We start from the raw sequence: 14,439 nt of genomic DNA on the forward strand, positions 1-14,439 counted from the left end.
TGTCTGTGGGTATCTCTTCCTCAGGAACATGTGTGTATACACTCACATGCATATCTACACATACACATAAGTGTGTAGGAATTTTAAAAAATATTTTCTTTTTATTTATTTGAGAGAGAGAGAGAGAGCACGAGAAGGGGGAGGGCCAGAGGGAGAAGCAGACTCCCTGCTGAGCAGGGAACCCGATGCTGGGCTCGATCCTGGGACTCTGCGATAATAACCTGAGCTGAAGGTAGCCGGTCAACCGACTGAGCCACACTGTCGCCCTGTGTGTAGGAACTTTTTAAAGACTGTATTTATTTATTTGACAGAGAGAGAGAGAGGGATCACAAGTAGGCAGAGAGGCAGGTAGAGGGGAAGGGGGAAGCAGACTCCCTGCTCAGCAGAGAGCTGGATGCAGGGCTCCATCCCAGGACCCTGAGATCATGATCTGAGCCGAAGGCAGAGGCTTAACCCACTGAGCCACCCAGGCGCCCCCCTGTGTGTAGGAATTTTTAAAGAACTTCTCCAATTTGTAATTCATCTGACTCCCTTAAAGGCTTGGGCTCTTGCCTTGAGATCAGTAAAGAAGAGGGTACTGGAGAAAATGTCAAGTCTTAAAAGCGATCATACCCTTTAATCTGTAATTCACCTTCAGGATTCCTTCTCAAGGAAATAATCATTTATGCAGGCCAATATTTATGCACAGAGATTATCAACACAATGTTATTCGTAAGAGGGAAACAACTGATATGGGAATGATAAAGTGAATGTTAGTATTTCTACATGGAAGAATATTATACATGTATAAAAATAATTTTTATAATTTTCAGGATCTGAGAAAATATGTGTAATATAATAAAATTACTAAATTTGAATGCATCCATGTAGAAATTGGTCTTAAAAAATATACCAGCTGTTTAACAGTGACTATAGGTTATCTTTCTCTTGTTTTTATGCTTTCCAAGTTTTCTACAAAGATCATGCATTATTTTCTATACAGTAAATAAATGTACAGATAGAAGTTTCAGGTGCAACATTGCCATTTCTGTGTCACTTCTCCTGCATCCCCCTATTAAATGGGGGACTCCATGCTCTCCAGCACCAATTCCAATCTGCAGGTCACACTGTACTGGGATTGCCATTTCTACCTCTGGCTCTCTCTAGTCTTAGTAACCCTTATTTCCTAGGAATGTAGCCCAGAGATGAGTTCATGGTCAGCACTTAACGTTTGCTGCATAAAAGAATGAATGAATGATGAATGAATGAATGAAGACTTAATAAATGGAACTGACTTGATGAAAATTACATTAAGAAAAGTGTTCATTCAAAATAATTGGTGACAATAAAAGTTAAGTTCCATTTGGATTCACAGAAGATAGAAGAAGATGGAAAGCAGAGAGATAAGATAATCATTTTTCAAGGGAAGACAGTGAAACTAAAAAAAAAAAAAAAGAAAAAAAGAAAAAGAGCCTATGGTTAAAAAAAAAAAAAAAAGAGGGGGAGAGAGAAACTCAACATAATGGAATATCACAGCCTACTGATCTTTCAACATATTCCAAGACCAAGGTTCTGCTTAAGGCAGGGTATTTATCTAGTAATAACATCCCATTATGGCAGATATTTTACATGTTTGGGCTTACATGTACATACTTCAAGTAGATACTTCTTATTAGTTTTAATCAGCAATGGCTGGTTGACTCCCTATTCAAAGAAAAGAAAAGCTAAAGAATAGATTACTGTAGATAGATTACAAATTCAACTTAGCTTTCTCATAAAACTAGTAAAATAGACCCAGGATATTAAGTTACAGTTATATTTTTCTGGAGGTGGATCTGGTTTGAATCTCATCTCTCTTTTAAGAGATGGAAAATCTTGGGCAAGTTATTTGACCTTTGTCAGGCTTAGTTTTCTTACATATAAAATGGGATAATAACAACACCAACCTGGTAGGATTATTATCCGAAACAAATAAATCGAAAGAAAGCATGGCTTTCAAAATAGACCTCAAGCTCATGCTTGTTTACATCAGAAACTGGAGCTCATAATATAGACCAGCTTTCTGTCTTATTATGTGCCTTGGCGTATGTTGAACACCACACAGATAATGACCTCATTTCATCTTCAGAATAGTTGTTATGAGGAGGTACTATTTTTCTGCTTTATAATTGTTTTTATTTCTCTAATGTTGGTAGTACTGTCCCCTCTTTCATTTCTGATTTTGGTTATTTGAGTCTTCTCTTTTTTCTTAATCAATCTAGCTAGAAGTTTGCAAGTTTTGTTGATCTTTTTGAAGGCCAACTCTTGGTTTTGTTGATTTCCTCTATATTTTAAAACTTTAAATTCAATTAGCCAACATACAATAGTACATAGTTAGTTTCAGATGTAGAGTTCAGTAATTGGTCAGTTGCAGATAACACCCAGTGCTCATCATATCACGTGCCTTCTTTAATGCCCATTACCCAATTACCCTATTCTCCCTCCCACCTCCCCTCCAACAACCCTCAGTTTGTTTCCTGGAGTTAAGAATCTCTCATGGTTTATCTCCAAGTCTGGGAAGATTTCCTCTATTTTATCTTATTTTTCCACTTTGAAGATGTGAAAACTGATGCCTAATTTTAAATAGTTATTAAGTACGAGAGTCAATATTCAAACCTCAAACATCAGGTTCCAAAGCCTAATCTCATGAAGTGTTATGAAAAGAAGGTACTGAATCTGGGTTTGCATCCAGTCGTGATTAGCGACAAAATTCAGTTTGCAATTTTGCGATGTCATACTGTATTATTTGATATGCTATGGCTTGAACTTTATTCCCTGCCAGTCACACTTAAGTACCCTCCTATTTCTTTTCTTATTAACTATTTCAAGCATGAAGTTGAGTATAGACATAATTATAACCAAAACTTACGTACAGTCACTCAGCCTTATGAGATATTGCCATTCAGTCATATTTGCTTCAGATATTTTCTTTTAAAAATAAACACTATAAATATAAGCAAGTTATCCCATGAATTCCTTCCTAATCCCACAAAAATAACTCAGGCCTAAATTTCCATGTATGTTTTCCTGCTTCTAATACATGCTTGCATCCACAAAAAAACATTTAGCAGTGTTTTGCATGTTTTAAAACTTTGTTTAAATGCTTTCCCACTGTGGACATCCATTTGAACCTTGTTTATTTTCTTAAATATGCTTTAAAGATTTTGCCGCTTTGATAGAAGTGGCTTAAATTTTTTCATTTTAACATTTAGATAGTATTTTATATGTTTATATTCTGACTTATTCATAGGGATGAACACTTGGGCTGTTTCCAAGATGTGTAAAAAGGAGTAATGCTGCAGCGGACATTGTTAAAGTTACTGGACGCATATACGTGAGATTTCTCTGTGGTGTAGGCATCTTCAGAGTTCTCAGATGTAACACGTGGCTCTACAAAGTGGCAGTAGCACTTCATACAAATCCAGCATGAGTTCATAGCATCACCAACATTTGCTATTGCCAGACTTTTAAATTTTTCCAAAATGATGGATATAAAATGCCTTATATTTTAGCATGGATTTCTCTAATTACTAGTGGAGATTGAACATTCTTGCATTGTTTTTAATTTATATTTTTCTATTAGGTTTCTTCTGCTGCTTTTATATATGCCCATGTTTTTCTATTGAGTCGTTAGAGGATGGAGACCACGCACCCTAAGCAAAGAGAAGCAGAATGTCTAGTGTTTTATATGGTCATACGTTTCATGGACAAAGTAGAAGCAGAGGGGGTCCGAAAGAGGGCTGAGGTGGGACCTCAAGTTCAAACAAGGTAGTTAGGGGAAGACTTAACTCAGAAGGTGACATTTATCGAAATCCTAAAATTGGTATGGGCCCTTGTCAACTGTGATGCATCTGTCCATTTGCCCAGCCATCCATATATATATATACCTATATATATATGTACATATATACATATATATAATGGATATATACACACACACATATACATATATAATGGATATATATATCCATTCATTATTATTCATAAATATTTGCTGAGACCCTAATTGTACCAAATACTGCTTTGATCATTGGAGATTTAATAACAAACTAAACAGATATCCCTGCCCTCATGAGCTTACATTTCAGGAGACAGAGACAGACACTAAACAAAGCAATAAAGTATGACAGGTGGTAAGTGCCGTGAAGAAACACGGAATTAGGGAAAGACCTTCCAGCGTGTGTTAATACCTGATTTAATACATAAACTGAAAAATCTAAAGGAACAATAACAAGAAAAAAACCCTACTTCTTTTAAATATATTATCAGACATCTAGACTTTGCAGAAAAAAATAAAAAATACTCATGGTTAGATCTAGCAATAGTTTACAACTTTTGGTGAAGAATCTCTACCCCTGAGGAATACTGTGTAAAACTGCAACTTGTCCTTGACAGTCTTGACTACATAGGAAAGTCTATTTTAGTCACCTGGAAGGAACAGTATGGACCCACACGCATTCTGCCTGGTCCTTGACCAGAATGAGACTACGGTTTGTCAGCTGGACAGTATGGAAGCTTGGAAAACTTTCTGCTTTTGGAGACTTGGGAATAAGCCCAGAGCTCCCAAACACAGCTTCCAGAAAAACACCACTATTTTACAGAATATGCACTATCTTTGCTACCTTCCTCAATTCCTGAAAGTCAATGGATAGTTGCTTTTTCAATTTCATTTGGCCTTTTTTTTTTTTTTTGACAGTTTCTCCATCTTTGTCAGTTAATACCACTACTGTGTGAAACTTAGTATGTTTTCTGATAGACCCAATTGGCCCTGTGTGACTCTGGACAAGTTATTTCATCTTTCTGAACTTGACTCTCCTCACTTTAAATGGGATAAGAAAACCTAAGTGCTGGCTTGCTATGATCATTAAGTACTGTATGGAAAGACCTTAGGAGAGTAGCTGCTATGTGGTAGGCATGGGATGAATGGCAGGCCTTATCATTAGAATTGTTATACAAATAATTCTAGGTATTTGCCAAAGATCTCTAAGGCGTGCCCATGTCCTGGTATCTGTGTGGGTCTAGAACCCCCGGCTCTCTGAGCATAGAGAAGGTAAGTACATAAATTAGGACCACAAGTCCCAGTTGTGGCCTCAGCACTTCATCATCACCAACACATGAGAACTGCTTGTGTCTCAGTGAGATCTGTCACATGTAAACAGCATCAACAAGTTAGGGTCACCTCATCTGCACAGTCCCCCAAAACTCTACAGCAGTTGAATCAAGGTAGCAGAGATAGATACAGTAATTATATCTAGGATGAACGGACATGCTAGGGTCTGCTAATTTGCATACAGCCAATCATAGCAAAGGTAACACCCTTAAGGCGGCCAATCACAGTAAAGGAGTTCCCACTACAGAGTGAGAGGATCCTGAGCTTTTGTAACTCCCACTATAGGGTCCCACTTACCCTCCTTATTCCTAGATTTCCAGCCAGTCTCTGGATAGAGTTTTAGAAGCTGTTCTGACAAGAACCCTCATGCTAGATGCAGTCCACAGTGTCGATGTAGTAGCAGCATCCATACTCACAAGGCAACTAGTGGGCCAGCAGAGATACCACCTAAATGTTTAGGGTACTGTGACCTTTTACCTCTACTCCAGATGAAACTGTTTCTGGGGTGCCTGTGATGTAATTAAGCATTAATAAGAAGGAAGGTTTAGTCAAGAGAGGATACATATTTTTATGTTGGATGCTTCTTTGCTATATTAAGTAATTCTATAGTAAATATAAATAATTGAAAATGATGATCTCTCGTTGGGTTCTGCTTATTACATCAAAGACAACAGATGAATATAGCTCATAGGTCTTTGATACCCAGCAGCTCTGACAGATTGACTCACCTATTCATTTATCCACTCATCCATTCATTCTTTCATTCAACAAATGTTTACTAACTATGTTATATTTCATACCTGGGTTCTAGGCTCTGGTGATATAATGGTGTGTGCAGTCAGATGGGGACAGACAAGGAAATAATGACAAGAGACTATGACTTATTCTCAGATGAGAAAGTATTGGCTGTTGAGAGAGCACAGATGGGGGCTGTTGGAGAAGGATGTCCATGCACTTCACATTAAAGCCAGTTGAAAAACCAAACCCCCCCCCCCCCCCCCAAAAAAAAAAACCCTTTGGTACTATCTTGTCCTATTTGTTCCAATGACTCTGGGTCTTCTGGCATCGCTCCCACCCTTGCCTGCATCTTACAATGTTCTGTGGCTATTGTCTGTATCAGTTTTCCTGTCTGGCTCCTTGCTTTATTTACTCTTGGTCTTGATGGACTATGGGCCTTCTCAACTGCGACTTGCAACACTGTTGCACACATTGCTTTCCCCCATTCTCTAGAAATTCACATTCTGAGCAGTTCAGGTAATCCACTGGCTCTGCTCTCTGGGAAGTCCACACTCACCCCTTTTGGCCCACTAAAGCAACCTGTCTCTGGAATAAGTTCTGGGGAGGCTTCTGTGTGAAAGTTCCTTTGCCTTATGACCTGACATCTCCGCATGTCCCTGGAGACACCAGTCCCCAGCCTGGGGCTGACGGCCATGTGTGTCTGATGGCTACAGTGAAGGGCAGCAGGGCAGAAAGTGGATATGCTGACACCACAGTGGGACAAGATTGCTCCGACGTTGTAAAGCACCCTTGGCAGAGAGCACCAGTAAATTGTCCCACTAATTAGTGGGTTATTTCATCTGAGAGATCAAATACATAAATAAAATTAATAAACCCTGCAAAAAAGTGCATCACTGGAAATAAAAGTATTTCTCAGGTCATTGCCTTAAACACAGACATTACATGCTAGAATAACGTTAACACAAGATAGGCAAATCACGCTGCCTTGCAGGCAGGAACATACCAGCGGGAGCTGGAAGTAGGGGAAAGTGTGGGTGGAGAGCGTTGGGGTGGGTCAGAAAACCTGGATGGTGTTCTCTACTCTGGCCCCACCTATGGCATGACCTTGACCAAGTCCATTCCTGCCAACCCCCACTAATGAGCTCGTTTACTTGGGAGTAAAATAAGGGGTTGGACGGTTTCTGAGGTTTATTCCAGCTATGACATTTTATGATTATGGGAATCAAGTGAAAAGACCTGGGTTATTCTGAACTGAGTCAATCAAGAATGCATAACGAAAATGAAATAAGAACCCATTGTAATATGGACTTGAGAACTTGGAGGGAACTTAGATAACGTTTACCCTAACATTCTCCTTATAAATAAAGGGAGAAAGGGGGAGAGCTTGCATTCACTGAGAACCTCTTATAGACCAAAACAACAAAACAAAACCAAAAAACTATGCTAAGGATATTTATACATCCACCTCAAGAAACTTAAGCTCATAGAATAAAATGTGGCCAAATCCACACAGAAAAGACCAAATGAGGTCTCCTACTTCCCAGACAAAAACTTTTTTACTGAACCCTATTTGACTCCCCAGTCTCTTATTGGGACCCCAGGACAGGTTGCTCACTGCCTAACAACTCACCGGACTTTTAAGAGACACCATGGGTGGTGGGCCTAGTCATTCTTGATCATTATATTGACATTCCAAACTCTGTTTTTCCTCTGCCAATATTGTAACATCACTCTGCTATTTAGACTGTCATATTTGATACTGAATTCAACTCTCCTAAGTATCCAAAGAAAATATCATTATATCTTTAAATAGACTCTCAGAAAGAAGAGGGACTTGTCCAAAGGCTCATGCTATTAAGAGGTCAAAATGGAATGCAAAGGATGTTTGACCTCAGATCATCATTTTTTTCTACTAAACATCAGTAACCTGAACATTTACGACTCATTTTTTTCTGATCTCACTACACTGTATGATACCCGACTTTGTTAATTACATATTTTAAATTATCTATGGTAATGAGAGTCAAATATCTTTCCCTCCCAATATTTTCTACCATATGGTTTTTAGAAACCACAACCCATTATTCATTGTTGAATAAAAAGCATATTAAGACATATCTCAGAATATATAAGCAATCGCTGCTGGGGTTAATTTATATTATTTTATTGTATACATGTGATTAATCCTCATTAATATGAAATTCTCCTTTGTTGGGGCGCTATGTACAATTTTAAATGGCTAATTAAAATAAACAAGAACTGAGAGAGAGAGAGCAAAGGCTGGAACCAGAACTTGTGTGCAATTCTCAAAGGTCAATTTTTAATATAAATGTAAATGCAAGTGTAAGTTGATAGGATGTGGGGGGAGTAAAATCCGTGAAGTATTAGAGTCCACGAAGAGGCAACACAGAGTAGTGAAAACTGTACTCCTCCCAAGCGAGAGACTTATCAGTCAGCAACTTCTGTGTGAATTAGAAGAAGCCCCTCGACCATTCTGAAGCTCTGTTCCCTCTTCCAAAAAATGAGGCTGTTCTGGGACTAAATGAAAGAATGGATGTCAGCAAGGGCTTGGCACATGTAAGCATTTGGTAGATCTACTATTAAGCCCCTGAGTCAGTGCCTCCACATCTTTAGTTAATCTGGAAACTGTGGTTTTGTGAGAGCAAAGACAAATTGATGGAGACAAAGCAAAAAGTTGATTTTTGTAAAACTAAATTTTCTCTAGTATCTATAGGAAAGGAACCATACATGATGTATTCAACTAACTTTAAGACTTACAAATTGTGAGCTATCTGCTCTAGAAATTTGGGCTCTTGGCACATTGTAGATATATTTCTCTTTCTTTCCCAATACATGCATAGCTAGGTAAATTGCTCCTTTTAAATTATTTCAAGTACTATGCAAGCATTTACAACTTTAAGACAAAATAAATCCTATGCCATGAACAGAAGAGCAATATGGCAATGTATAACAAAGCCTTAAAATTTGGTTAAGCCTATGACCCACTTTGGAAATTCATCCTAAATAATTATGGGTATGTGTAAAGATTTGGCCATAAAGATATCCACGTATCTTTATAACAGTGAAATATTAGAAATAAAGAGATTTGACAACAGTAGTGATCTGAATAAATTTTGATCTAGTCATGCTATGAAGCCATTAAAATGATAATGAAGAAGAATATTCATGACCTTAAAATAAATTTTTAACAGTTTAATGTGGAAAAAAATAGGACAGTAGGGTGTACGAGACTACTTTTGTAAAAAGTATTTAAGTGTATAAGAAGACAGAAGAAAATGCCCCAAATGTAAAGAATGATTATTATAAGCATGTGGGGGAATTTTATTTTCTTATTCTTGCTTATTTGTGTTTCCTAAAATATCTACTATAAATTTATTTATTTATTTATTTATTTATTTATTTAATAGGGAGAGAGAGATAGAGAGAGAGAGAGAGAGATTGAGTGCAAGCAGGGAGAGGGGCAGAAGGAGAGGGAGAATTTTAGGCAGACTTAGCTGAGCATGGAGCCCAATGCAGGGCTTGATCTTAGAACCCTGAGATCATGACCTGAGCCTATATCAAGAGCTGGATGCTTAACCAACTGAGTGACCCAGGCACCTCATTTATTTTTATTTTAGAAGGTACTGATCCTCTTAAATGTATATTAAAATCATGCCATAAACAACATGAAAACACAAAAACACAAAAAAATTCTGTTAAACCATATCTGGTTTAGAAATTTTTGATAAATGCAATATGTTTATTCTACAGAAGTTAAACAAATTGCTAAGAAGACTACTTTGATTAATAAGACAAGGACATGAGTAATAAAATTAATACAATGAATAAACAGGTAGATGGAAATATTCAAGTTTAGAAGCAATCAGACATATGCAAATTAATAAAATTTGGTGGCTTTGAAAAACATTAGCATAGTTATACAAAAAGAGACAAAAAGACAGACATTTAATAATTAATGCTAGTAGGGAGATAGATGTTTGCATACATTATAGGTAGAAATTTAAAATGTTATAATATAATGTTATTTTTGACTGACTAAATGATCCTACTTTTGGGAATTTGGGAGAGATTCCACTTTGGGGAATGATTTAGAAATCACTCTAAATACAGAATCTATATTATGAACAAAACTGTTTAGTGTAGCATTATTTGTGACAGGATAATTGGGAAAAGTGCCTATCAGTGGGAGAGATAGCAACATTTTCATTACTAACTAGCATATAGCTATTAAAGCACTATTTAAAATGCTACGTAGTAAAATGTAAATGGTTTGTTAAGTGAGAAAGCATGATTCACAATAAATGTGTGCACACTCACATACACACATTCACTCATTCACATACAGAAAGAGATGGCAAGAAAATATGTCAAGAATTTTTTAAAGGTACTATCTTTGGGTTACAGAATTTGATTTTTCCTTTCTTCCTTCTTTGTGACTGCGTGTGTGTGTGTGTGTGTGTGTTTCAAACTCCCTTCAGTGAGTATGGGTTGGTTTTATAATGTGAAAACCCCCTGTATGAGATAAAAATAGAAGAGCTTTTGATCTTCTTGTGCCATTAGGAAAGTCTAGAGGAGCTGGCCTTCAATGAAGTCATAGCCAGAGGAGTGCTTGCCCATTTAACTAAGTTAAGAAAGTTGCTAGAAGAAAAACAAAGCAATAGAAGTTAAAGGTAGTTTGCAATCAATTTAAAGTTGGGTAGGTATCTTAAATCAATTTTATAGGGAGCATATTCAGCTGCAGAAAACCATGCAAGGAAATAGGAAGATAAATAATATTTCTTTATCTTTTAAATGTGTGCTTAGGGAAAGAAAGGAGGAGGGTGACGGTAATGAACAGACAGGCATTAGAACAGCATATCAAAGCAGGCAGGCATAATGCAGCTCACTGTTGTTCTTCAACTAACTTCGATTTGTGGAACAAATTGGTACCATGTGTATAGGAACGAAAAAGTGGCGACCAGTCACTGAGCTTCCTAAGAAACGGGCCTTGGCTTGGATGCTTGCTGGCTGGACAACTGAAACTGGCAGAGATGGGCAGACTGGTCACTGAGACTTAGAAAACATTTGTGCAACCAGTACATACGCATTCTACCCCCACTAGTTACTAATTCATCACCAACCTCCTTGGGACTCAGTTTCCTTATTTACACAGTAAGGATTCATTTTTCATTAAATACATACTGAGTGCCCCACACCGTGCAGGGCAACGGGACAGAATGGTGAGCAAGAAAGACCATGACCTCTTCTGTATCTTAACGTTCTAGTGGGGGAGACCGCATTGCAGAGTAGTGTACTGGTAAGTGGGGGCTTCTGCAATAAGGCTTGCTGGATTGTGATCCCAGTTCTGGAGCTCCTACTTCAAACACTTTTTCTACCTCATCTCTCTAAAACCAGCTTTTGCCATGCCTCCTGCTCTGACCCTACTCTAAACTATCACCATCTTCCAGCTTGATTACTGCAATAGTATGGTCCCTGGCTTCCTGCAACTTACCATCTCCCTTCAATCTGGTCTCAACAAAGCAGCTAGGCTAGTTCTTATATAAACAAATAAATGAATAAATGAGTTAATGAAAAAACAAATAAATAAAATGAAGGGAAAAAAAGATAATTGATTGAGAGCAAGAGAGAGGTCAAGTTATTGTTTCCCACTGTACTCAATATAAAAGTCAAAGTCCTAATCATGGCCAACACATCCCTACCTTGGTCCAGCTTCTGGCTACCGCTCCGACCGCATCCCCGACTGCGTGCCCCCATTTAATATGTACTGCCTAAGCTGGTTCCCTTCCAACATGATAGGCACTCTTCCTGCTGTGGGGCTTTTGCTCTGGCTATTCTCTCTGATTGAAAGTCCTTCTTTTATATTGCCGGGCTTGCTCCCTCAGTGCCTTCATATCTGTGTGGAAATGATCTTCCATTACTGGATGGTCTTTCCTGATTCATCTACATCAGATTTCTGCCCGCATCCCACAGGGGTTACTGCTTCGTACAACTCTGGGGAGTGGCATTCACATCACAGACGATGTGAACTGTGTCCCCTTGGAGTTGGGCAGTGTACAGCCGGGCAAGTTATACACAACAGCACTGTCTACCTCCATTTCTCCACCTGCTTTATTCTCCTTCATGGTATTTAATACCACCCAAAATTGTTTATTAGTTAATTATTTGTTTATTGTCTTTCTGGTCCTACTGTCATGAAAGCTTCACCAGAGCAGTGATTTGGTCTGTTTTGTTTATGATGATGTCTCTAGAAATTAGAACAGCACCTGTCTTATAATAGATACTTAGTAAATATTTACTGAATGGATGTCTTAATGACCTCTGGTAAGTTCCTTAGCCTCTAGGCTTGTACCATCCAACATGGTAGCCACAAGCAAGATGAGATTATTGAAGACTTGAAATATGCCCAGTGGGACTGAGGAACTGAACTTTGAAATTCTTACTTTATTTTATTTTTTAAAAAGATTTTATTTATTTACTTGAGAGAGAGCAAAAGCGAGAGATCACAGAGGGAGAGGGAGAAGCTGACTGTTATTGTGTCATTGTTGCTGTTGTAGTTGTTATTATCAAATAGAGAATACAGGTACTTATACCAGGGACAACTTCTTATCTGTACGTTGAGGAAAGGGTTCATTTTGAAATGGGTTTGAGCTAAGGTCTAAAAGAGAATTATAAGTAGTTTAAGTAAATATTAAGAGGAAAAGGTGGCAGGAGACAGTGTGGCCAAAACATTCTCAAAACAAAGGAGAGGATGGAGACACAACTCAGACTTGAGTCTTTCTTATCCCAAAGCCTGTGCTCTGAACCATCAGATGATATTACCTCTTAATAAACCTGTATCAAGCAAAATGGTATTTAACACTCAAGAGGGGAAATTCTAGATCCTAGAAAGGGTCCATTTAACCTTGAAATAAGCAACTTCAAAATTGGATTTGATTCAGTGCTTCTCAAACTCCATGTGTAAAGATTCTTGGAGAGTGTTTTGGCCTTATTATTTGGTGTGGGAGACCTCTATATGATAATTTACAGTTTTCCTTTTATATTCTATTATAATTCTAAACATTGACATATGCATATTATAAATCATCTGGATGAATACTTTGCAAATGGGCAAAGCCATGGGATTTCTATGCTGGCTTTTGTGACTATTCTAGTAATTACCCAGAGGGATGATGGTGCCGAACCCTTAATTCAGTGTTTCTCAAGCGAGGGACCAAGGACCACAGGAGGCACATTAAAGATCCACATGATTTTATCGTATGTTTGTGCTTTCAAAGGATTCAATGCACAAGACTTAGCCAATCCAATTCTATCTCAGTAGAATTAGTGCTAAGAAAAGGAGATCAGAAGAGAGAAAAGGAGGTGTTTTTGATTGGCAGAATCTAATTCAATTTTATTCAAATGCTTCAGATTATTCCAGAAAATACACATCACATTCTGCAAACTGATATGCGGCTAGGTATTATTATGATTTTCCTTCACACTATTTATATATATATGTATATGTATGTATGTATTTACATATGAATATTTATTCAAGCTGTCATAAACATATTTTACATGAGTATTTGCTACAAAATTTGGAAAATATTCCATACAAGACTTTGGGCATCATCAAATCATCTGGACCTCCCTCATGAAAAGTGTTCTTAACTCCCTACTGTACCTGGAGGGACCATTCTAATTGGCCTCACAATATACCCAAGGGTTAAATTAATTTATGTGAACCTCACAGCTGGACAGCTGCCCAGCACTATATACTAGAAGCTGTTTGACACAATAAACCAAGAACCAGATTTTCTTGCAGCAAAAATAAATTTTTAACAACATCTCCCATTTCCACAGAGGCAGAATACAAGATATGATTTCTGTATGAGATGATTGTGATAGAAGCCTCCTCGGAGGAAGGGTGTCATTCTCTAAGTCAAGGCCCTGTCCTGCCACATTATTTAAGCACAACATGACATGGAAATACATTTAATAGGATTTGGCTACAGGCAAAAAGTCTGAGAAAAGGTACAGGGATTCTAAGAATTTGCTGCTGAGTTATGCATGGAATTCAGAATTTACTAGAATTGAAATCCTTAAGACAATCTTCGGCTCATAACAAAACAAAAACAAAACTCCTCTCAAATTTAGCTATACTAGTACGCTCGTTGTAGTAATAGTCATCATATTCCCAGAACGAAGGAGAAGATAAAAAATGCGTCTTTATATTTAATTCACAATTCAACTCCACTGAAATTATTTTTCTTCAGCACATGTTAAATAATTGGCAGTTCACCAGAACCTTTGCAATTACATATGTATTAGTAATAACAGACAGCTGTAGCACTTGCTCAGGTATATTACTTATCTATAATTTTGCAACAATATTGCAAGGTAGGTATGATGCTCTCATCATCTTTGATTCAAGTGTTTGGAATATAATGTGGTAGTGAGTCATCTTGTGCCACTCATTAAAGGGAAACCTGTTTAAGAATGGAGAAACAATACAGGAAAAAGCCTGGATCCCTGCAACTCCTTATGGAGCAGAGTATCACCCCAGCTCTGGC

The 14,439-nt window shown here is 37.7% G+C and overlaps 1 protein-coding gene across 4 annotated transcripts in view; it reads right to left on the minus strand.

The window, feature by feature from the left end:
* Positions 1–14,439, minus strand: part of DAB1 (DAB adaptor protein 1) — a 784,414-nt gene that overhangs the window by 584,752 nt on the left and 185,223 nt on the right. The gene's annotated exons all lie outside the window — the stretch shown is intronic.

This window comes from Lontra canadensis, unplaced genomic scaffold, assembly GCF_010015895.1.
Source record: "Lontra canadensis isolate GAN:19392208 unplaced genomic scaffold, GSC_riverotter_1.0 scaffold109, whole genome shotgun sequence".
Lineage (NCBI taxonomy): Eukaryota > Metazoa > Chordata > Mammalia > Carnivora > Mustelidae > Lontra > Lontra canadensis.